At 41.3% G+C, this 23,672-nt stretch overlaps 1 protein-coding gene across 21 annotated transcripts in view; it reads left to right on the top strand.

Moving 5' to 3' along the window:
• The window catches only part of NRCAM (neuronal cell adhesion molecule), a 495,304-nt gene that overhangs the window by 149,910 nt on the left and 321,722 nt on the right, over positions 1 to 23,672 (top strand). For all 21 annotated transcript variants that reach the window (XR_007479278.1, XM_033438788.2, XM_004263345.4 and 18 more), the window contains exon 3: positions 4,869 to 4,943. The gene's annotated coding sequence lies outside the window, so the exon portion shown is untranslated. The remainder of the gene's footprint in view (positions 1 to 4,868; positions 4,944 to 23,672) is intronic.

Here is a 23,672-nt window from a genome sequence, read left to right as displayed (position 1 = left end):
GTTAATAAGTATGAATGAGCCCCAGATTCAGTCCAAGAATCATGTCAAAGGCAGGAAGTTAAGAAAAAAAAAGAAGGGTTCGGGAGTTAGTCCATGATTTACTACTGAAGTTTTGTTAAGACCAAAGATTAAAAATAACTTGGTAAATTACTATCATTTCCTCATGATAAAAGCACAAAACACTTTTGCGTGAGACATAAATACATACCAGTGCAGGTGTATAACTATATCGTTACGTGTAAGGTTTTCAGAATTGGTGTTCAGAAGTGTTTATCAACTATATTTATTTTTTAAAAGTATAAACAGGAAATAATTGTCACAGTTGAAAACAGAATTGGCTTGAGGAGTCAGATGCTTGATATTTTGATGTAGTCTACCCCAAAGGGTAGATTATCATCACTAAGGCCAGTTTTTAGAAATCAACCCCACAGCAACTAAAGAGTAAGCATTTTTAATGTCCTCACAATTGTGCCAGAGAGTATAAACTAAATGAGATTTTGAGCGTTTTTGCTCACTGATACTTTTTCCTAACAGCGTTTGCCAAATAGATTTTTTATTGTATTGAAGGTTGTGGATTCTCATTTGAAAATAAACAAACAAATCCTGCCAAAAATTAATGCCAATCAATAGTTCGATTTATTTTGGAGCTCTTAGGAATTTTATTATGTTATTTTTCTATGAGCGGCTAAGGCGAGTATTCACTTTCTTGAATTGTAGAAAATTTTTAATATTATACTTACGCACCACTGAATTGTTTTTATTTTAATTGTTTTACTGTGTGTACCATGGCCTTTGGGTTTGTTACGTTTTTCACCTAGATGTTATTCATCTTTTCTGAAGGCGACTTTTAAATGACATCAGATCTCACCTTGACCTTTTGACTTAGGACTGGGTTTATTTAATCGGATAAGTTGATTGTATTTTGGTTTAAAAAAATTTAATGTTACTTTGTTATTGGGAAAATAATCCTTCGCAATGATGTATTATCCTGTGCCGTCGACCTAAATGTTTCAGGGCGATGAAAGGCCATTGACACAGTTGTCAAAGCAAGAGTAACGAATGTAGCAAACAAACATTCATTCCCTAGAAATGTTTGGCATAATTGCTGACATGGTAATAGTTAGTACATAGTCTTTTGGTGGTCTTTGCAAAGGCTTGAGGGCTTACATCACCACAGGGAGGTTAAAAATGAGGCTTTCAATAATACACATAAGCAAGGATGAAATCATTTTCCCACATGATGCGTATGGGAAACCATACCTATGCGAAATTACGTAATAAGTGTTCTTTTTAGGGTGTTTTGCCCTGGATTGAATTATTCTGAAAACGATTCAAACTTATCAAAAGAACCACATTCCTTTGCCTCCTCTTTAAAAATCCATGTTCAAAACATCTTCCATACCATACCCAGTAGTATTTTCATACTTGCCCCTTTGTGAGACATTATTAGTAAACAGTGTACTTGCCAGAGGGACATAGAAATGCTAGTGCAGCAGGTGTCGCTGAAAGCAGGAAAGCATAGGCCCCGGGGAGGGGGGGGGTAGTACCAGCTCAGGGCTGCGGGGACTTCCCACTCCCAGCTGCTGAGTTCTTCCCATTTGGGTCCTTCCTGTAGGTTTTGACACCGTGGACCAAGGTGTGGTCCCCCTTTTGACCCTTTTATTTCTGGCTCCTTATTTCTGGCTCTTCCACTCAGTCTGACCACTCTTTCTGAGAATTTCCTGCTCCCCTCTAACTGCATCTCGGTAGCATCCGCAATCCCAAGCTTATCCTGTCCTCTCTCAAAAGCCACAGGAGGACGTAGAGAAAGCCCGAGTTTGGGATTCAGACAGAAGTGGTCTTGTGTTCCAAACGTATGACTTGCCAGTTGTGTGTCGAGGGTCATTAACTTCACCTCTCTGTGCTTCAGTTTCTGCCTCTGTGTCAAAGCAATAATGATGCTTATAGAACTGGTGCATCACCTGCGTGTCTGGGACACAGTGTAGCCTATTACATGTTAGTTCTCTTAGGTCTTCCAGGTAAAAATTATAGTAAAATTAATTTTATTGACCTGTGTCTTTACTGGCCTCCCTCCCCAATATCTAGCAGTAGCCTCCAGTCAGCTGTGATACAGATTTTCAGCAACAGCTCCCCAGCAACATGGTGTCGGTGTTTCAGACACAGTGAGGGTACCAAATAGGTGGGGTGAAGATGCCTTTAAAGGGCTTAGTTCGGCAAACTCAAGCACTCTCTAAGTTCTGTTGATTTTGCCATACACAGAAATTTGTTTTAGCAGAGCCTTTAAGAAGGTAGGAACAGGCTACCTTTTGAGTAGTGTAACTGTCTTACCAAGATGATTTGGAGATAAAGGATTGTGGTGTATTTTGGCCAGAGGACCCAATAATGCTTATCTTCTGCTCTACCTCTGTGGTACCCAAAGGAGATGCTTGTAGTGAGGACATTGACAAAGCAAGACGAAATACAGAGGCATTAGAAGCTGCGGCCTCGATCTTGAGTCCCCGTGCAGAGCTCTGTTACTCTAGGCTAGAAGAGGCAACAGGCTCCGTTCCCCTAGGTGAGTAATGGCCTGGAAGCAATACCCTCCATTAAGTAGGGCTGATTCCTTTAAGCCCAAACCAGTGTCAGACATTAACACTGCAATGTGGAGAGGAAGACTAATGAAGGCCCACATCCCATAACAGAAAGAAAGGATTCAGGAGGACAGGTTTCCTTAGTGTCAGGCCTGGCACTGGGCTACCCCACCTGCCTCAGGTCCCGGGCAGGGCCCGAAGCAAGTCGAGCTGCCCTGGGGGAGAGAGATGCAGAAAGATGGAGAGATGGCTAGGTGGAGGGGAGAGAAACTAGACCCCATCCACATGCTGACCTGATCAAGTTCCACCTCTAAAGGTGTACTCATATTAGGATAATGAAAAGTCACAAAATCATTCCATTAATGAAATTAGATTAATTATTATTTTTGCAGTAGCATTGCATGTCTTGACCAAATCAATGTTCCTATCCCTACATCAGTGTTCCATCTGTGTTTTCTGATTCATCTTGAGGGTGGGCTTTGGGAAGAGCCAGGGGTTACCCCTACAAGCCAAGAATCTTGTATGTTGGTGACTGAAACATCCCCAAAGCAGCCTCCCTTTCCAATCTCTATTCTCTTGGGCAGTTACACTACTGACAACTGTTCTTTCCTCTTGCCTAATACCCCCAGTAGGCCTGCATTGTTCTCAAGTTCAAGTTCAGACTTGTCAGTTGGTTGGTGCTCAAGGCCCTTTGTACTCTGGTAGCGTATGACCTCAGTAGCCTCCCCTCTTGGCCATATACCCGGCCTCCCACCATCACTGTGCCTGTAGCTCCATTGCTCTGCTGGTGTGGACATACCACCCACTTGGTCATTGCCGTTCCTTTGTTTCTGCCCTTCCCTCAAAATGCCCTTTCTACCCACCTGTAAAGTTTAACTCAAGCCTTGTGTCCTGTGGAACGCCTTCCTTGATGCCCCCTTGTAGAATCAATTGTTCTTTTGTGGTTTCATAGTATACTCTATAAATACTGCATTGTATGGTGGTTGGTGGTAGTTCTGGTTTTCCCATCAGTGCATGGACTGCGATCCCTTATGTAGGAAACATGTCTTATTTAATTCCCGTTTTCTTATCTGTATTTATCCAGTCTATTGACAGATACATATGAAATGTTCAGTATATTTGGTTGAATTGTTTTTATTGTAGAAATAGCTTCAAATCCTTGTAGACTCTTTCCTACACACCTGTAGAGATTTTGTAAGTGGGAACTAAATGACAAGGAAAGAAAACCTCATTTACCCTAAAATTGGTTTTAATTCCATGCGAGGATCACTAACCACTGCAACATTAGCATTTTGTCCTGATAAAATGTCATTGCGGCAGATCCAGTGAGAATCGATGGAGTGGTTTTACATGTAATTAAGATAAAGCTTTTCGCAACTGAATACAGAAGATATTTTGTAACACGTGCCTAAACTAAAGCATCTGAGATGAGGACATATCTTTTGATTTTAGTAATAGAATCATTTTGCAATTGATAGTTGTCTTCATATTTGAGTGCAGCCAGGAATTCCTGAATTGACACTTGTTTCTCTTCTCTGAAAGGTTTCTCAGAGGTTGATAGTATGACTTCTGTTTCCAAAAGCCCAAAGTCCCAAAAGCCACAAATCCTCTTTTAGCAAACCATGGGTGTCCCTGAACTGGTTGTCTCAAAAAAAAAAAAAAGAAGAGAGACCTAATGTACTCAGCTGTGACTGTTTTCCTCCCGGTCTGTGCTGTCCTTTGCTGGCTATTTCTCAGCTGGAATATTTGCAAAGGAAACATTCAGGCTGAGGAGAGGAGACTTGGAGATGGTCAAGCTCTGGACTGTCCATAGCTGGCCCTTTGTCACAGCCCAGGTGGGTCTTCTCTGCTCTACGCTGCACCCATCGTTTCTTTGTGACCCTCATTGAAGACTTGGGGCCTTTCAAACAGAGAAGATTTCCTACTCTACTAAATAAAATACTTCAATAATAATAATAATAGTCACACAATATGGAAGTATTTTAGCCACGCTATACACATGCATTACCAAAACCCCCTCTATTTCCATAAACTGAAAAAAGGCACCAGGCGTGACTCTCGATTGGGATCCATTAATGGGATGGTCACCAGAGTTTTAGTCACTTCTCTGCTGTCACTTTTGATTGAAACCAGCAGAGATGTGTTTTGGCAAATCTATTCATAATTTGTCTTTCCTTGTAGGGCTCCCCCTGTAATTGAGTTTCCCATCAGGGAGTCAGTTGGAGTTAATGTATGGACAATCTGCTGTGATTGACGACGAATGTCTTGTTAACATTCTCCCCTCTCTTCCACCCACAGAGCAATGCCAAGACTTTTGGTTTAAAGAAGTCAAAGGAAGAACAATCCCTTCAAATAAGAAGATCTTCTTCAAAGGTAGGAGCTTATCTTCTTAAAAGGTTTGAATTAGTAATTGGTTCAAGAAGGGAATTATACCATAAAATGATGTGTTTATGTAATAGTGTCGCCATGTTTAATACTGTCCATCCAGAGAGTATGATGAAAGACAGCGAGTAGGGATAATGGTCACAGAAACATGAATCGTACTGCATGTCAGAGAGGATGGATCAAATACACAGGGAAGAAAACCAGCTCTTCATGTCTTTTCATAGTAATAAGATTCTTGTTTTTCTAAATCATGAATTGTACAAAGTTCAGAAAATAGATAGCAGAATAAAAGCATTGCTAGTAAACAATAGGTTTCTGATGGAATGAAAGATTTAAAACGGTAAGGAATTATTTGTAAGAAAGTTTTCTTTTTGATTCAATCATCTATCAGAAATCTCCTGAGAACATATTGTCCAAGTAATACAAAAGTCTGTTTGGAAAGTTTCAGTGTTACTTTGATACAGGCTTTGTAAATCTCTTTCCCACCCTAGTCCAATTTATATCATTTGAATTATCAGCTCTAGAACAGACTCTGCCAGGCCAATGATGCCTTCTCAAAGGCCATTGAACTTGATGAAAAATATCTTACTTGACGATCTGGAACACAGTTCAGACAACTGTATCTCACCCAGTAATAGCTTCCTTAAGGAATTTATGAAAGCATGATTGTTCAGCAGTTAGGTCTCTTATCTCATAGGTTTTATTTAACAAGTAAAGTCTCATGGAATTTAATTAAGAAAAGAAGATTGTAGGCAAGATTTTGAGGTAGTAAAATCTTGCAAGATGTTGTCCCTTGTCCTTGAGAAGTCTAAAATTGATCCGTCCATATGTTGTTTTGTATTTTTCATGCCTCAGTTGAATTTGCTTCCGTTATGTTGTACTGAAACTAAATGTATATGACTAACTAGTTTTTGTGATGTTTCAAAATCGCGCCAGAAATCCCCAGATCAGTAGCCTGGAAACTAAGGAGGCTGCTTTGTGAATCAAATAGCACACGTTTTGTTCTGCTTGGAGAGTTCTCAAAGTGAAAATGAGTAAAGATTAGCAACATTGCTGAGTTAGATAATTTTGACCAATACCGAAAGAGCCTGAATGTTGTATGAATGGCTCTTTTAATTGAAAGCTCCCTCGTCAACGGAAAATGACTGATAAAGTTTTGATCTACCTAGACATACCTCCTCCAACAAGTGTCTGTATTTCATAAAATAAATACACCTGCAAGGTGAGACAATGTGAGAGACCCCTCCATTCTAGCAGGGACGTGGAAGTTTGCCTACACTGAACCACAGTTGTTAGGAACTAAGAATTAGTAGTAACAGTGGTGTCAGCACACACTTTCCACATCCTTGGACAGCAATACCATAGAAGTGAGTACCGCTTGCACAAGACTTTTAGGCAAGCAAAGCTTTTTACTAAAAGAGAGAGTTTATGCACAAGAAAGAAGGCCAGCTCCCTGAGTAGAAGGGGCAAGTTGCTTTTATAACAATAGAGAGGGCTGGTCTCATGATCACTGATAATTTCCACAAATTGTCAAACTTCTTGATCGGCAGCAGGTGGCTCCGTGGTGGCTGGCAGGAATAAGGAGTACTTCTTTGAGGGGAAAGGAGCGCGGCAGAATTTTCTGCAAGAAAGTCCCGGAACGGATAAGGATAAAGTTTATAGTTGAGTCTTGTTGCAACTAGGTATACTCGTGAGTGTGACAGAGATAAGGTTCATCTTTTATTCCTGCCAGCCTGGTTTTTGTCTATGGGACTCAGGCCCCCAGGACCTTTGTTCTTTAGCTTCTAAGGCCTATTTTGCTCAAAGCCGTTCCCTGGTCCTTTTCCAAAATGGCTGTACTCTTGTCTTCCTGTCTCAGTGGTAAGTAAAGTGGCCTACCCATAAAACACCAGCACCAGCAGTAAGTGATAGCAGATTCTTCTGTAGATAGCATATTGTGTGACACTCAGAAGAGGTAGGAAGACCAAAAGACCAGGAGCTTATTTGTAAATGGTGGTTTCTAGTGGAAGGGGGAATATACACAAAGACAAGGCAAGCACAGGGGCTGCTGGGAAGATGTGCGTGGTGCCCTTGTAAGGTGGCAGCAGTGGGGCTCCACAAGGTGATTCCTCAGGGAGTTTTCCTGGCTGGTTGCATTATTTTCTCATCCATTCACTGCATGAGAGTTCTTTGACTTCAGATCTCTGTCTTCTAGGGCAACAAGTGAAAAAGTTCAATTCTCCCTTTCTCGGTACATTCTTCTCAGTTATCTTCTCGGCTGCACTTTTGTCAGATGACTACAGTGAACTTTTAGTCGTTAGGCTCTAGTAGAGCCACAAAAATATCTCATTTTATCTTCATGGAGGATTTCATCTGGTGGAAACTAAACACCGACTGCCTTCCTGTGTCTCTCCCTTGCCTCACAAAGACGCCCTGGAACTTCCTGAAACTCTAAAGCACACTTGTATTCAGAACGTCCTCGGGCTATTCAAGAATTCGGCCTCTGACATTAGAATAGAAAGCGTTTTGGAAACTACTTAGAGTTTTCAGTAGGCTTTTCCATGTTCGCTAGCGGGCTGTGGTATCCGAAAGATGTGGGCAGTCAGAGCCATGGTCTGTGAAGCCTCACCACACCCCACATCCCTCTGTCTGGAAAGTGCTACCCCTCCCCATGTCCAGTTGCATGTGAAAACTGCGTTCGCGTTCACCAGCAGCACTAATGTGTAAGTTCTCTCCAAGGAAAATCTGCCTTCTACCTGACTTGAAAACCCTGAGCTGAAATGTAGGGACAGTTAATGGTGGAATTGTTACAAGCAACCCGAGTTGCAGGGGGCACCCCCCAAAATCACTCTGAATACTGGTTTTCTGCTCTGGCTACATTTGTGTAAGTTGGGTCCTGGTTGTAACCGTGATGAGTCTGAAGAAGCATCATGCTCGTGCTGTACCTTAAAGCACGTTCCCATTAGGCAAGGTGTAGAAGAGGGAAAATCTGGCAGGTTATTGGAGCTACTTAATGATTGTTTTTGGTTGATGATTTCAAAGTTGTTCTCTCCCTTGGACTTGTGGTACTAACTTTTTTAAATGATGCAGATGTCTTAGGAGACTGGTAGTTCTATTCTGAGTAGATAACAGTAAAACTGGTAACAGTGAAAAGACTTTCTCTTATGACTAAGTTGATTTGTAAATGAGAATCAGTATTTAAACAGTAGTCCAGCTGGGATTACTGTTTTGGATACTGTTTGACAGTATAGAGATCTATCAAAATTTTGTCCTACAGGATCATTTTAAGGCTGATAAGTTTCATTTCGTGTTTACTCGACACCAGACAAACCTAGGAGACAAACGTCATCCACAAAAGGAATACTCGCCTACGGAACTAGAGATGAAAAGCTCATCAATAAAAGCAATTACCCTGAATAAATAAATAAATAAAAGCAATTACCCTGGGAAGCCCAGAACTTCCAAAAACCAAGACAGGGACGTAAATCTAAGCAAAGGGTTTTATACCAGTTAAAATTGGGGTATTGAATCAACTAGAAAACCGGAACAATCTTTTCTGATACTTATTAACTTCCTCTGTCTTCCCCTGACCTATGATGAGGGCAAGCTCTAGCTTTCCACTCAGTGACGGCATCTCCTGAAATATTACTGAGCTTGGACAGTCCCTCCCCTGTGGTCCCGGCAAACTTCTTCGTGGAATGACAGCTCACTACCAAAGAGCAGCATTCCTGGAAGCCGAATGAGAGGGGATGTAGGTTCTTTCCTTCCATCCCGGGGCACTGCTCAGTTTTCCATTTCTGTATGGAGTCTGAGGAACACCCTGTGACCTGGAGTCAGATGGAAGCATGTGAAATCCCATGGACAGTGTCTCTGTAGGGAGATTGAGTTATAATACACTTCCTGATCTTTATCGCTGAGTCATTACGGCATCCATGATTGAGATGCCTCTGTTGATCAAGTCCCTTCTGCCCCTTGCATCCTGTCCTCGTGATTCTTATGGGACACAACCATTTTCCTCTGGAAATCCACCCTATCTGCCTCCCACTGCTGCGGGCTGCTCGGTTTGGTAGTTGTCTCTGGAAGAGCTGTGGAAAGGCGTCTGAAGAAAGACATCAACATCCTCTGTTGGGAGATAGTGGGAGTGGGTGAGAGAGTGATGGGAAGGGTGGCATTGTGTCCTGTGGCAGTAGCAATCAGTGCTGGTAGTCAGTAGAAGGAATTCTGCAACTTGCATGCATCCCTCCCCTCTCCTCCCACTGTGGTCCAGTGGGGAGAAATATCTGTTTTGGGACTAGAAGGAGGACATTGCCTGAGTCACCCCAGTACTGGAAATGTGTAGCGACTTAGCATTTATACACCAAAGGGCTGATGGGATTATCTTTACAACAGATACTTACTGGATCAGATTTGTTTTCCCTGCTGCACTTTTGGCTTGCAGCTTTTAAATAGTTTCTAGGTCATCAGAATTAGAACTGGTGACAAGATAAGGCTGGATCAGGGGAACACGAACTTTAATGTGGGGGGCTCACTGAAGGGCTGGAATTGTACCACCAGAGAGGGGAGCCACTGCCCTGTGACCTTGGCTCCCAGCAGTAAAACCGCTACTGAAATAACTCTGCCCCTGGGAGCACATTTATTCAAAATGATCATAGTAAAGGGCATCCCTATTCATTCCGAATTATGATATTTACATTCAGCATTCTCATTATCAAATCAATATTTTGCTCCTCCTAACCTATTGAGTGAGATGCTCTGAGTGTTAACAGTACTGGAAAGCCTTAAATGCTCAGGTCCACAGAACTCTGAACACACAAAGGTAGGTTTGTGTGCCCAGGTTCTGAAGGTGCTTTATCAGATCCCTTCCTCCCAGCATCTGGACATTTCGTCCGGGGCTGCTTCTGGAGGGAGCCAAATCCTGGCAGGACCGTTATCTAGGGAACTGCCCAGGAGGAAAATGAAGCCCAGTGTGGATCAGAGGCCAGGCCCAGGCCCCTGCTGGGAATGCAGTGTGTTGCCGTCACATCTGAGTGCAGACACAGATGCTTGGACTTTTTTTTTTTTTTTTGCTTTGCTTTGTTGTGTTTTATTTTGTCTTTCGTGACAGCAATTCGTTTTGTAAGGCAAAGGAAAAAAAAAGCTCTTAGAAGGATTCAAGTTTTCATATCTGCAGAAGGCATTTCTACAGCTTTTGTCAAACTTAGCTGGTCTGTAAAGCGTCTTTGTTTCTGGTTGACTGTTGCAAAAAGCAAGTCCATAAACCAGCACGCATCCAGGAGAGAATGATTTCTATTGAACGAGTCGAGTGGGATATGGTGCATGGGGCCAGTCCTGAAAAGGGTTTTGTTTCTTGCAGCATGGTGGAAATTCACATTCATATTGCTGCTGTGCGTTTGTTAGCAATGCACGGTTAAACAATGGGGCATGCCAGCCGACTGGGCGGTGTTGATTAATGCATTCCTTGAACGTGTTGATTAATGTGTTCCTGCGATGCCTCCTCAAGCCGAGGCTGCACCTGAGGTGTGCGGGATGTGCCGTCTCACCGGCTATGTGTCGCTCACATGGGCCCATTTGCACATGGGTCTTCCGGGTGTATATTTCACACCAGCGCCTTTGTAAATAAAACCACAGATCGAGGAGATTTTTTACAGGAATATTCTCCTCTGGCAGAAGTGTTCTATGTTAAATCTAGCAGGAACTCTATAAAACTGTGAGGTTTGGAGAAGGAATGGTCTTCCAGCTAAACGTAAATCCTTGATGCCATCTGTCTGTCCTATGGGCAATCCTGCCCTGACTTTCATTTTTCTTCTTCTCAAAGTTTTTGTAAAGAAAAAAAAAAGCAGAAAATACCTATGGAGTACAATTTTCACTTGAATAATACAGAAAGAGTTATGCAAAGGGCCAACCCATTAGACATTTGGTGAACTTGGCAACTTAATTGGAAATCCACTCTTCCCAGAGGCAGGGATTGCCATCATCCGGGCCAGGGTAATTCTGTTTCCAGTCAGCTTCATTCAGGGTTGTGACGTTTCTTGCTGTATTATGAATTCCCATTAAACCACTTTTTTTTTCGTAGCTTGTTTCCAAAAAGTCTCATCTTGATGGGGTTTGCTTGTCTGACGGTTTGAAAAAGATTTGTGTTTGAGAGTTTTTATTTGTTTAGTATCTCATACTTGTTATTTGAGACGTAAGAATTCTACTGCTACTTTTAAAACTTCCTGACCCCAAAATTTTCAGCAAGATGGCAAAAATGATGAGAAAGCCATGTTCTAAAATGGTGAGAGAAGGTTTGAGCATCAGAGAAGTGATCCAGCAGTGCCGGCGTGGTGGGTGTTACCACTGCGTCTTGAGGTTCCAGCTATAGCATTTTAACAAAGGAAAGGCTATTTAAGAAAAAAAAAATTTTTTCTAAAAAAAGTGAACAAGTTCATTCTGAGCAAGAAGGAATTTTTATACATTAGAGAATTCATGTATGGAACAATTATATAGAGAAGTAGTGGTGTCACCAATATCCTATTTAATAATTGGCATGAAATTAATGGTGAACGATGACATTCTGATATTTGCAAGAATAGGATTTGAGTGAAGATTCTTTATTCCATTTAGACTTAGCAGTGACAAGACCATTCAGAGGTCTACTTCGGAAGGTTCATAGAATACATGACTTCTTTTATTTGATTAATGACATCTAACCCCCAATTTACTATTACTTTAAAGTGCTTAGTTATGTCTGCCTTACAAGGAATATTTGTGGAAAAATAGTAAAATATTTAAGTACTTCCTTGGCAGGCATACATAAGCTCCTCTCTTGGAACTCAAGGTACGCAAAATACGTGTTTAAGTCATTATAATACATATTTGATGTGAAAGACATATTTGGGGAAACTCATCTTATTTGATTTTCACAGAACCTCTAATTATATGATATGTTTAGGAGAGAAATGCACCAAAATAACTGCCTAAGAGGGAGTTCACATTTGTGATTAGACATGCGTTTTCCTGGTTAGCTTGAATTCTACAAGAATTGAAGGGGTAAACAAAGAGAAGCAGCGAACATGATGAACATTTTTCTGCAAAGCTCTTGATACAGTACTGAATAAAAGCCGTGCTGACAGAAGCTGTTAGCCTTGTGAAGGAAAGGCCATAGGAACAGGTTATGAAAAGAGAGGATGGACGGCAGAGAACAATCTACATGGAGAAGGGGCACAGAGAAAATGGTTCCTGTCAATTTCTATTGTATTTATTTTTTTTGTCAGTAAGCACAGAGAACGTGGCGTTAATGTAGTTTCCTAAATGGCTTTGTTTCCTGGGGCAAAAAAAAAAAAATCTGAGAAATAGAATTTGACAAATATAACTAGACACAGCTACCATATTCAGATTATTCAAATGAGCTGAGAAATATATCAGTCTAAGTTCAAAGTATGTGTAAAATATTTCTTCATTATGTAATATTTCCCTCTTACAGAGAATCCAACTATAGATATGCTTTAATATTTAAAAAAGGTCTTCCAATTGGTTTCTTGTGCAAAATAATAAAAAGCTTTCTTACCTAGAGGAGTAGGAAAAAATAAGTACGTCTTAGACAGCCTCTGGCACCATCCTGGGTACTGAGTTCATGCTCTCTAAATATTTGTTGAGTTGAAATGAATACTTGTTATATACCAAAACCAGAAGTCATCCCTAGAGAGAACTTTCCCCCGAATTTTCTCTCTGGGTCTTTCCGTTTGTTGCTGATGGTTTTTGACCACCCAGAGCAGCTTTATGGTAAATACATGACATAAAATTTTCATTTTCCTGAAAACAAACCTTTGGACACTAGGATTTTTCTTCTGTAGAGCAACCCCCAAGTTTAGTGAGGAAATAGATTTCAAGTATCTATCTTATAATGGACTTGCTGATTCTGTCCAAATTATTTTTATTACTGAATCGTAGCTGCCTTGATTCAATACATACAGGAGGGGCATGCAAAGATCTTTGCATAAAGGGGAAACAATTGAAAGACTTCCTTTTCTAAAACAGATTTTCCTCAACTGAGAGTCAAACATAGCTCTGCACGAGTAGGGTGTTGTATCACCACTGAATGACTTATGGGACCATTGCCCATACTTGAACCTAGAATCTCACCAATATTTCACCAATAAATCAAAGTTTATTTTGGAGTTATTTGGGTTTCATTAATACAAATAAAATACTAACCTATAGGACCTACATATAGTGCCTATAGGATGACCATCTTCATTATTAAACATTACTGGTTGCTTCTTGTGTATAGGGAGCTATGAGAAGTTCTGATGATGTAGTCTGCATTGTAAGATATGACTCTGGCCCGTCTGTGACTCACACTCTTTAGTTACATAAATATAAATCAACCGTTCACCTACACACGTATGTACTAGGTCTACGCGTAAAAAAAAAAGCACAGAGTAGCATTACTGACTGTTAAATGTGTGGGAAAGGCTGAAAGTGCCCTGGGAGTTCAGAGGAGTGGTGACCACTACGTACTGAGAGGCTAACAGAGGTTTATGACCACTTTGAACTTAAACTGTTCATTGAAGGAAGAATGGTTCTAAGACTAGTTCAGAAAAACTAAATTGAAAAGAGTAGATGTTACAGTGGGGGAATGGCAGCCTTGAGGGGGATGGGAGATAACCATGGTGTTTGCATCGCCAAAGGACAAAATAAGTAAACCAATTTAAAGCAGAAGGTAGACCTAAGATGTGGTTGAAAGTGGCTTTGGAGAGCTGTTTGTTCCTTTCTTCCTTTTTTCATGAATGAATAAACATTTATTCACTTGTCCATGAGCTACTATGTTTCAGACACCCTCAAAGAGTAACAGGCAGGCTATACTATACATGACAGGTATACAGCACAGTTATTGCAATATGGTGTAATTAGTCCCAAAAAGGTAAAACTAATACATATATATATATGTGTGTGTGTATATGTACATATAAAGGGATATGGTGATACAGAGGCAAATGTGACAGCTCTGCGTGGTGGCATCAGGAAAATCCTTGAGAAGGAACATGAGACGCGAGTAGGCATCTTCTGGGCAGATGTAGAGAGGGACATTCCAGGGAGAGCAGATACCACTAGAAGCCTGGCGGTGGGTACACTTGGAGAGCTTGGTACGGTTGAAGGTGGAGAAGCTGGAGGTGCCGTGAAGGCGGGTTGGAGCCAGGAGTCTGGGGTAGGTTGTGGGATTCCACTTCAGGATTTTGAGTAAGGGAGTCACATGATTAGATCTGAGTTTAGAACATGTACTCTGTCAGCCGTATGTAGAATAGATGGGTGAAACAGGAAGCCGGAAACCAGTAAGAGGTGAGAAATGAGAAGAAGCAAGAGAGCCTGACCTAGGATCCTAGCAGAGGGGACCATTTGCAGTGTATGTGAGTGGACCTATATGCCACTCAGCAAAGGAACAAAGAATGAGGGAAGGCAAGTCCTGACCTTTGGCTTTAGAGACTGGGTGGATGGTGGTGCTACTGACCGGGATAGAAAATGCAGAAGGGCTGCTTGTGAGGTGAAGAGGGAAGGTTCCGTCATGATTATAGTGCATCTGAAATATGTCTGATGGTGAATATACTGTACTGAGTCTGACTTATGTTCAGTTATGAACCTGTTAAGTTCCCGAGTGAGAAGTAAGGTGTGCCCACCATTGTTTCGAGAAAGTTAATTCGGCATTGGTGTTTTAGGAAAATGAAAGCACATTGAAGATGAGGAAAGCTGTTAGGAAACTCTCTGTATAGATGCAAGAGAACCGAGATCCCCAAACAAGGAGAGAGGCTGCAGGCCTGGTGAGGAGAGATGCCAGAGAACAGCAGATGCTGGAGAAGAGCAGCCCCTTGCCTTTCATGGTTTGGAGCTTTTGTCGCATGATTCCATGAGTACAATCCTAGCTGAGCCATCTCTGCCTTAGGTGAGTCCTATCCCTGGAACTCAGAGAACTGGGTTGGCAGCAGTGATACCTGGTCCTCCCAGGCTGTCCTCAGAATGAGTACACTTTGTTTGAAGAAGGGGGCCGGTTACCCGTGGACCACGTGTGAGGAGAATTAACGCCATCAATCATCTTCAAGAGAATAACTGCCTGTAGAAACCACAAGGCCAAAAATTCTTATTAACCGAGCGGCCTAGAATGTATACAACTCAGACTGAAATGACTTTCTCAGAGAATGATCTGAATAAAGAAAATTTTGCCAAGGGCAAATATGAAGGAAAGCAAGTACACAGCATTCCCCAGGGTCACTGGAAACAGTTCTTGAAGCAATAACATGGGACAATTTGTCATTATTACTAACACACAAATTTGAGTCCAGTGTCAGGGAAAAGAGCTCCATTGTTTTGTTTCTGTTGTTACGTTCATGGTGGGGTGTTTTTTTTTTTTGTCCTGTGATAACTATTTGGAAAGGGTGACCAGTTAGATACATGCCAAATGACTGAGGTGGTATTTCCATGAAACGTTTCCATTTTAATAATTCTTTCAGATTTCTAGATGAAAGACAGTTTAACCCTGGGGCATATGCTAAGATGAATCACACGTCTCAGAAAGTGATGCGTTGGCTGCAGAGGGAATTCATGTGTACTTTTGGACACATTCTGGCATAATTAATGCCCCGAATCATAATTGTAAATGCCCAAATCATAATTTATATTCATACATTTTTCATTTTGAACTTCTAGGTATTTCTTAATCAAAACTCATACCATTGTCCATTGATCGTCCATTCAGCCAATCAATTGGAAAAGAACTGTAGTTTTTTTAAAAATAGAAAAATTATCTAATTTCCCTTCTACTTTTCATGTGCATAGGATAAGCAGAAAAAAAAATCCCAGATCTGACTTGGTACTCCTTTCATTTATCCCAGACACATGGGATGGGCTAGTAAGTGGCCATGTGTTCATGCCACGGGGGCACCGTGCTTGTTTCCTTCTGTAGCTCAACTGGTCTGGTCCTTTTGTTGCTAATAACCTCCCAGGTGCCTGGTACCAATTCTTCCCTAGTTCTAATAAATCAGAAAAGAAAATGAAGAAATTCTAGGTTGTAAAGCCAGGCCTGATGCAAATTTTGCCTGGTCCCTTTATATTAACTTCTATTTCGTCCTGGCCTGTGTGCCTCCACCAAGGAAGACTCTTGCCATTCATTTGCCCCCTTCCTGTTTTACTGCTGCTCCTTGTTCAGCGCAACCTGGAGCTAAGTCATGTTCTCCAAGGATCTCATCTTACCCAGGGCTGCAATTGTCCTTTGCTTCTGGGTTTTGTTGGCATATATGTACGATATGAGGGCCTTTATGGAAAATAGCTGTTTACTGTAAAAATAACATCTGGGAGCCTCTCTGGCTGTATTCCATAAAGACAAGTTTAATTTCATATTATATATTTGAATGTCTTCCCAATGGTGATGGTACTTCTTCAATATTTAATAAGGTAAAATTACCAGTGTTACAGTAACAACTGAGAATAATCAGAATATGCTCTAAGCAGTATTTTTTATATCAACTTTCTTTCTTCCTTCCTCCCTCCTTCCCTCCCTCCCTTCCCTTTCTTTCTTTCTTTCTTTCTTTCTTTCTTTCTTTCTTTCTTTCTCTCTCTCTCTCTCTCTCTCTCTCTCTCTTTCTTTCCTTCTTTCTTTCTTTCTTTCTTTTCATGCCTATAAAAAAGCCAACAGAAGTTTTGGGAAGGATTAAATTTGTATGTAGATAGTAATAACTTAATAGTGGAATTGAATATTCCCAGTGATACCTATTCTAGAAACCATTATGTCCTACTATTAATGATAGTCACCATTTAGGAAGCTTATTCAGTGCTAGACATGTTCTAAGCGCTTTACATGTTTTATCTCATGTTATCCTCACAGTAACCTGTTATTATCCTCATTTTATAGATGAAAAAAACTGAGGTACAAAGTTAAATACATTGCCTATGGACACACAGCTGGTAAATGGTAGAACAGGGGTTCAGAACCCAAGTGAGTCTAATTCCAGAGCCTGTGTGCTTCACCACCACACCTCTGCTTGGGCAAGAGAGGTGCCCACCAGAATGCTTGATTAGTTAATAAGGGACGCCCTTGGCCTTGGGAGTTCTGGTCACGGTACTGTGTGTTCATGACAAATAAGGCCTCATAGGGGAGTCAAAGCTATTACCCTTCTGCCCATTCCATCAAATAATAAATCTAAAGGCTGTCAAGGTTGTTACACTGCACCTGCGGTGCTAAATATCTCTCCCATGTTCATGCATGTTGTGTAGAATAAGTGGGTGCTACAGAAAGACAAAAATTCTAGGCCAAACAATATAATATGGTTAGGGATGCTTGCCTGCTTCAAGGTAGTACTACAGTAGTTTTGGCCATTCTTATCTCTTGTGAGGCTGATTCTATCTGAAAAAGAAGTTCTTGGAATTTTAGTGTCAGTGTGCTTTGCTCACAGCTATGACATTTGTCCACATGAATAAAAATAGTCACAATTAACACTTGTTCTTTGTACCTTGTCACCACTCCCCATCCAGCCTCTTCCCTCCCAGAGCTCTTCCACAGGAACCCAAGCCATGTCTTATCCACACAGGATTTTGAAGGCACCTAGTTCTACCGCTTCTCCGAAATGACCTGGCCAGTGCTTTAGATGTGATTTCCCACTCTTTTCCCTGCCCCCTTCCCATCCTAACCCAGTGTTTGTGTTTTAATAGAAGGATCTGGAAAATAGCTTGAAGATATAGAAGAAGGAACAATTAAATCTTATCATTAGACTCAAGTAGTAAAATTCCAGGCAGAGGGTTTATCCTTTTTGGCCAGAAGAGCCCTGCCCCACAAATTCTGAAATCAACACACAGTAAAACTATCTACTCATAAACCTCCCACCCACTTAGATTATAGTTATTTCAGTGGTGCCTTTTAGAGAATGATCATGATAAATGCATACTTTTTTGTTTAAATATGACCATTAGTAATAAACTATGGCAAGTTTGGGATTAACATATACACACTACTGTATATAAAATAGATAATCATTGAGGACCTACTGTATAGCACAGGGAACTTACTCAATATTTTGTAATAACCTATAAGGGGAAAGAATATATATATGTATAACTGAATCACTTTGTACACCTGAAACTAACACAACATTGAAAATCAACTACACTTCAATCAAAAAAGAAAAAGATTTTTGAAAAAGTAATAAAGTATGGCTTTGCAACCTGCATTTTATTTAAATTTGTATTTAGTTTTTAAAATGATCTCATCGTCAAATGTTTCATTCTAGAGAATACTCAGTTTTTTTTATCCTAATTAAGTTTGTGCAAAGCCCAGACTCTTACCCTGACTTCACTTTTATTCCTCTCCCCCGCCTCTGCTCTCCGTACATTGGCCCCTTTGCTGTTGCTTCAACAAGCCAGCCTTGAACAAAGGCCACCTCAGGGCCTTTGCACAGTAGTTCCTCAGTCTAGAACACTCTTCCTGCATGTGTGCCCATAGCTTGCTCCCTCCTTCAGGTCTTTGCTTAAATATCACTTTCCGGAGAGCCATTTCCTGATCCTCTGGTAAGCAAGTGTACCTGTGTGCATGCACACACACACATGCACACACACGCATACACATATGCACACACACACATGCACACACACGCATACACATATGCACACACACACATGCACACACACACATACCTGGGAACCCCTATCTCCCTGTCTAGTTTTATTTTTTCCTCCATAGTACTTACCTTATAAACTATATAATTTACTGTTTATTTTGTTATTATCTGTCTCCCTTCACTAGAACATAAGGTCCGTGAGAGCAAAACCTTTTGTCTGTTGGGCTCATTAATATACCCCAGCACCAAGAATACTGCCTGGCATGTAGTAGGTGCTTAATTTGCTCAGTGAATGAATGAATGAATGCAGTCTTATGAAAGTTTAAAGTTCCAGCCCTTTGTCAGATAATGTCATTAGCTAAAGAAATTCCACCTCATTTTTGTGTCACACTCTGATTTCCCAAGGTTCCACAGTGTCACGGTTTAGTACTCGGCTCACTCACAAATTCTGCTCGCAAGAGGAGAGGGTGTTGTGGCTTTCCATTGTTCAACGCGGAGGTGGAGTTGGAAAACAATCAAAAGAAATGTTCCTCTCATTTATTTGGAGCACATGAACAAATCTAGCATTTGTTTTTGAGAGAACAAATGTTCTTCGCAAAGAATAGAAACTGTTCCCCAAATCTTTGAAGTGTGTCAGTGATGCTTTAGCCAGTAGCCGAAGAAGCAAGTCTCCTAGTGACAAACATGGGCTTTGTTGGGATGAAAGCGAATCATAAGTTTACAAAAACTGATTGGGCATTTGGCTTGTGACTAATGCCTGGCAGAGACACAGAGGAGGCCCTTCACTGGCCCAGCCACATATATTTTAAGTAAAGACCCTTGTCCTCAAAGAAATGTGATTTTTTTTTTTGCCTAGTGTTCTCTTTTGGATTAAAGTAATGCATTGCTTGAGACATAAATAACATTAAGAATTGTGCCAAAGTCACAGCAGTTTCTCTAATGGTAGAGGGAAACAGATTACTTGGGGAGAGGGATTATCATTATTTACTTTTTAGTGTTTTTTTTCAATAATTCATTTAATTTGCTAGTTGTAAAAACACCATAAGAATCAGAACAGTGTTCCTAATGGTCTCCCAATTGCTGTTTCTGTGATTTGTGGTACAAACATTGAAGTCACTGTGTCTCCTATCAATGCAATAAAAAATCTTCCTCACCTCCCAGGCCTGCCCTGGATGCTGCATTGATGGAGTGATTTCAGGATGCTAGGAGTCTCCCATAATCCCCCTCTCTCTTAAAAGCATTTCCCAGCCTACTAGGCTAATACCTAAACTTCTCCTGCTAGAGTTTGGTTTCCTTAATTCACTGCTATATTTATTGAGCTGCTACTGCTTCAGTCACGTAACAGACACAGGATTAGTTGTCCTGAGTCACCTGTATACTCTCGCATAAGCTGGGGACTTTAAGCTTTGATCTCTGCCGAAATGAAACCTCTGAGGTCTCATCTGTATGCAATACTTTAGTGGTTCCACGTTTTAGCTCTTTCTTGGGAAAGATATCAGGATACTGAATACCTGAAAGGAGAGAGAAAGGTTAGCACCTGTGTAAGAAAAGGTACATAACTGGAAGGTACAAGAGAGAAACTTTCACAGCTCTGAGATTTTACAGAGGCCCAGCCTTATCCATTGGTTACAGGGGTAAAAGGATGCCAGTTGCTTGAAAACTCATGGTTCCCTGAGTAGTCATCTTGTTTTCTCCATCCTGTCTAAGACCTTGAAGTGTGTCAGAGACTATCAGAAGAACTGCTAATTTCCACCAATAACTGTGAAACAGAAGTAACTGTTGCTTCTTGCAAACCACCTCCAGGAAGGCTGCACTAGCTCCATGCTTTCCTTCAGCGGATTCAGTGGAGCCCTGTTCAAACAAAGTGATGTGCAGAATCCCAGGACATAAAAAAAGAGCTAAGCTGCTCCAGATCCCCTCCCGTGAGCCTCTCCTCAGTGCCCTGAAGAGGCTCTGTCCCGTGATGCTATCCCCTGGCGCAGGACACGACCGCAGTGGCACTTGGGTGGTTGTCAAGTGCTGTTCTCCATCCATGGAAATGGGCAGTTTAGGGTTGTTTTCAAGTGCACAGACTCAGAAGTCAGACAACCTAATCAGACACTGTGAGTCCTGGCTGTGTCAGTATCAAGTAAGGAAAACGAAGAAGCAACTTAACTGCTCTGGGCCTTACTTTACTCATCTGCAAAGTGGGAAAACATCCCACAGTTTAGGAAAGAAGTACCAGGTTCAGAGTAAGCCCCCAGCAGAGAGTAGTTATTGTTTTAAAAATAAACAAAACTCAATCCCGAATTAGGAGTTCGGGATCAACCTATACAGACTATTATATATAAAATAGGTAAACAACAAGGACCTACATATATATATATATATATATATATAGTATAGCACAAGGAACTATACTCAGTATTTTATAATTACCTATAATGGAAAAGAATCTGAAAAAAATATAACTGAATCACTTTGCTGTATACTTGAAAATAACACAACATTGTAAATTAACTATACTTCAATTGAAAAAAAAATACTTCAGTCCCAAATGATATAGAATTCTTTAATGTTTGGGGAGAGAAAAGCGAAATTAGTAGATTTAAGACCTAGAGGGGTGGGATAGGGAGAGTGGGAGGGAGACGCAAGAGGGAGGAGATATGGGGATGTATGTATATGTATAGCTGATTCTCTTTGTTATACAGCAGAAACTAACACAACTTTGTAAAGCAATTATACTCCAATAAAGATGTTAAAAAAAAAGGGATGAAAAATGTGAGTGTCTAGCAATCATTTAATCCCTTTTCTCCCTCTCAACCTCTGTTGTAATGGCTCATTCTGTCCCAGTTTATATATGGGTAGTGATTGTGGCCCTGGTTTGCTATAGACAAAAAGATTCTTCTGTATGATTATGCAGATGTGGATTTCAGGGATGCTAATGTAATGAGCCGGAAGTTAATGAACAGGAAACTGAACAGGAATGGGGCAGACCACTTGGCACCAGAGATGGCTTCGGGGCAGGAAGTCCAGAAAAGGGGAAGTGATTCAGAAGACCAGAAGGGTGGGCTGGACGTGGGGCTGCTTCTGGACTGGCTGAGAGCAGACCTGACTGCATGCTGAAGGAAGTACCCAAGTACCCATCCCTCTCCTTACCCCAGCAAATCAGGTTTGTGACGAAGTACCCAGGTGCTTTCCCATCACACAAATGGTCTGCATGCCATTTATTGTGCGCCCTTGAATATATATATTTTGTCCTGTTTACTCTTAGTTTAAATGTTCTGTTACCCAGAGAGATTATAGATTTCTGCAGGGTGGGGATCATGTCTTCTGCTTTACATCCCTCTCCCGAAGGGTTGCCACTTAGCAGGTATATTTGTATAAGGCCAAGTACAGGGGAATATGGAAGCCACTTTAGGTATTTTAAACAAGGGAATGTGTTGGAAAGGCTGTAGCTCCAAAAAGAGAGGGAGAGGTGTTGGAGGAGCAAAAAGGAAGAAGAGGTGATACCTAGGTGAGAAGCAGCTAACATGCCTGGGCTGGAGCCCATGAACCCACTCTAGCTGCTGCAAGTGGGTTGGAGATGCTTACATTTGATCCTGGTTCTGATCAAGAGGTATTGTCTCTAACAGGGTTGGAACCAATAAAAAAGTGCTGGGCCTTTCTGGCCTGCTGCAGTCCAGAATCATAGCAGCCCTACTGCTACTACAGCAGCTGCCATCAACTGCCTCATTTTGAACCAGAAGAAATAATCTTCTGTCTTTATCATGCTTTGGTATTGCCCACCAGGACCTCCAATAAGCAAAACCAAATGAAGACACAGTTGGTCACGGAGTGTGGAAATACTGTTTGCAAACTCCTAGCCCCAGTAGGATGAAGTGTAGTGGGACAGGTGTGGGGCTGAAAGGGAACCAATCGATGATTTGACACACATGTCATAATGGAAAGAGTACTCGATTTAATATCTGAAGATCTGAAATCAAGCCCATATCTAACACTCAATGGTCACGTGATCTTGTGCTACTTAACCTCTCTGAGCCTCAGCTTTCTCGCTTGTAAAATGAGAATAATAATAGTACTACCTCACAGAGTGGTTGGGAGGAATAAATGAGATAATGCATATGGAAAGCATTTAGAAACGATAAAGACCTATGTGAATGTTAGTTACTGGACCTGTTAGCAATTACCAAATTCACTGCTGATGAGACAATCATAAGGGCTTTTTAATGTGGACTTCCCTGGTGGCGCAGTGGTTAAGAATCCGCCTGCCAATGCGGTGACAACGGTTCAATCCCTGGTCTGGGAAGATCCCACATGGTGCGGAGCACCTAAGCCCGTGCACCACAACTACTGAGCCTGCACTCTACAGCCCGTGAGCCACAGCTACCGAGCCTGTGGGCCACAACTACTGAAGCCCGCATGCTCTAGGGCCCGCGTGCCGCAACTAATGAGCCCACATGCTGCAACTACTGAAACCCGCACGCCTAGAGCCCATGCTCCACAAGAAGAGAAGCCACAGCAGTGAGAAGCCCAAGCACCTCAACGAAGAGTAGCCCCCGCTCACCACAACTAGAGAAAGCCCGCATGCAGCAACAAAAACCCAACACAGCCAAAAATAAACTAAAAAATTTTTTTTAAAAAAAGGGCTTTTTCAACCCAATCCAAAAATGGGCTGAAGACCTAAATAGACATTTCTCCAAAGAAGATATGCAGATTGCCAACAAACACATGAAAGGATGCTCAACATCACCAATCATTAGAGAAATGCAAATCGAAACTACAGTGACGTATCACCTCACACCAGTCAGAATGGCCATCATCAAAAAATCTACAAACGATAAATGCTGGAGAGGGTGTGCAGAAAAGGGAACCCTCTTGCGCTGTAGGTGGGAATGTAAATTGATACAGCCACTATGGCGAACAGTATGGAGGTTCCTTAAAAAACTAAAAATAGAACTACTGTATGACCCAGCAATCCCACTACTGGTCATATACCCTGAGAAAACCATAATTCAGAAAGAGTCATGTACCACAATATTCATTACACCTCTACTTACAATAGCCAGGACATGGAAGCAACCTAAGTGTCCATCAACAGATGAATGGATAAAGAAGATGTGGCACATATATACAATGGAATATTACTCAGTTATAAAAAGGAATGAAATTGAGTTATTTG

Source organism: Orcinus orca, chromosome 9, assembly GCF_937001465.1.
Source record: "Orcinus orca chromosome 9, mOrcOrc1.1, whole genome shotgun sequence".
Taxonomy (NCBI): domain Eukaryota; kingdom Metazoa; phylum Chordata; class Mammalia; order Artiodactyla; family Delphinidae; genus Orcinus; species Orcinus orca.
This window is presented reverse-complemented; position numbering and strand designations above follow the sequence as displayed.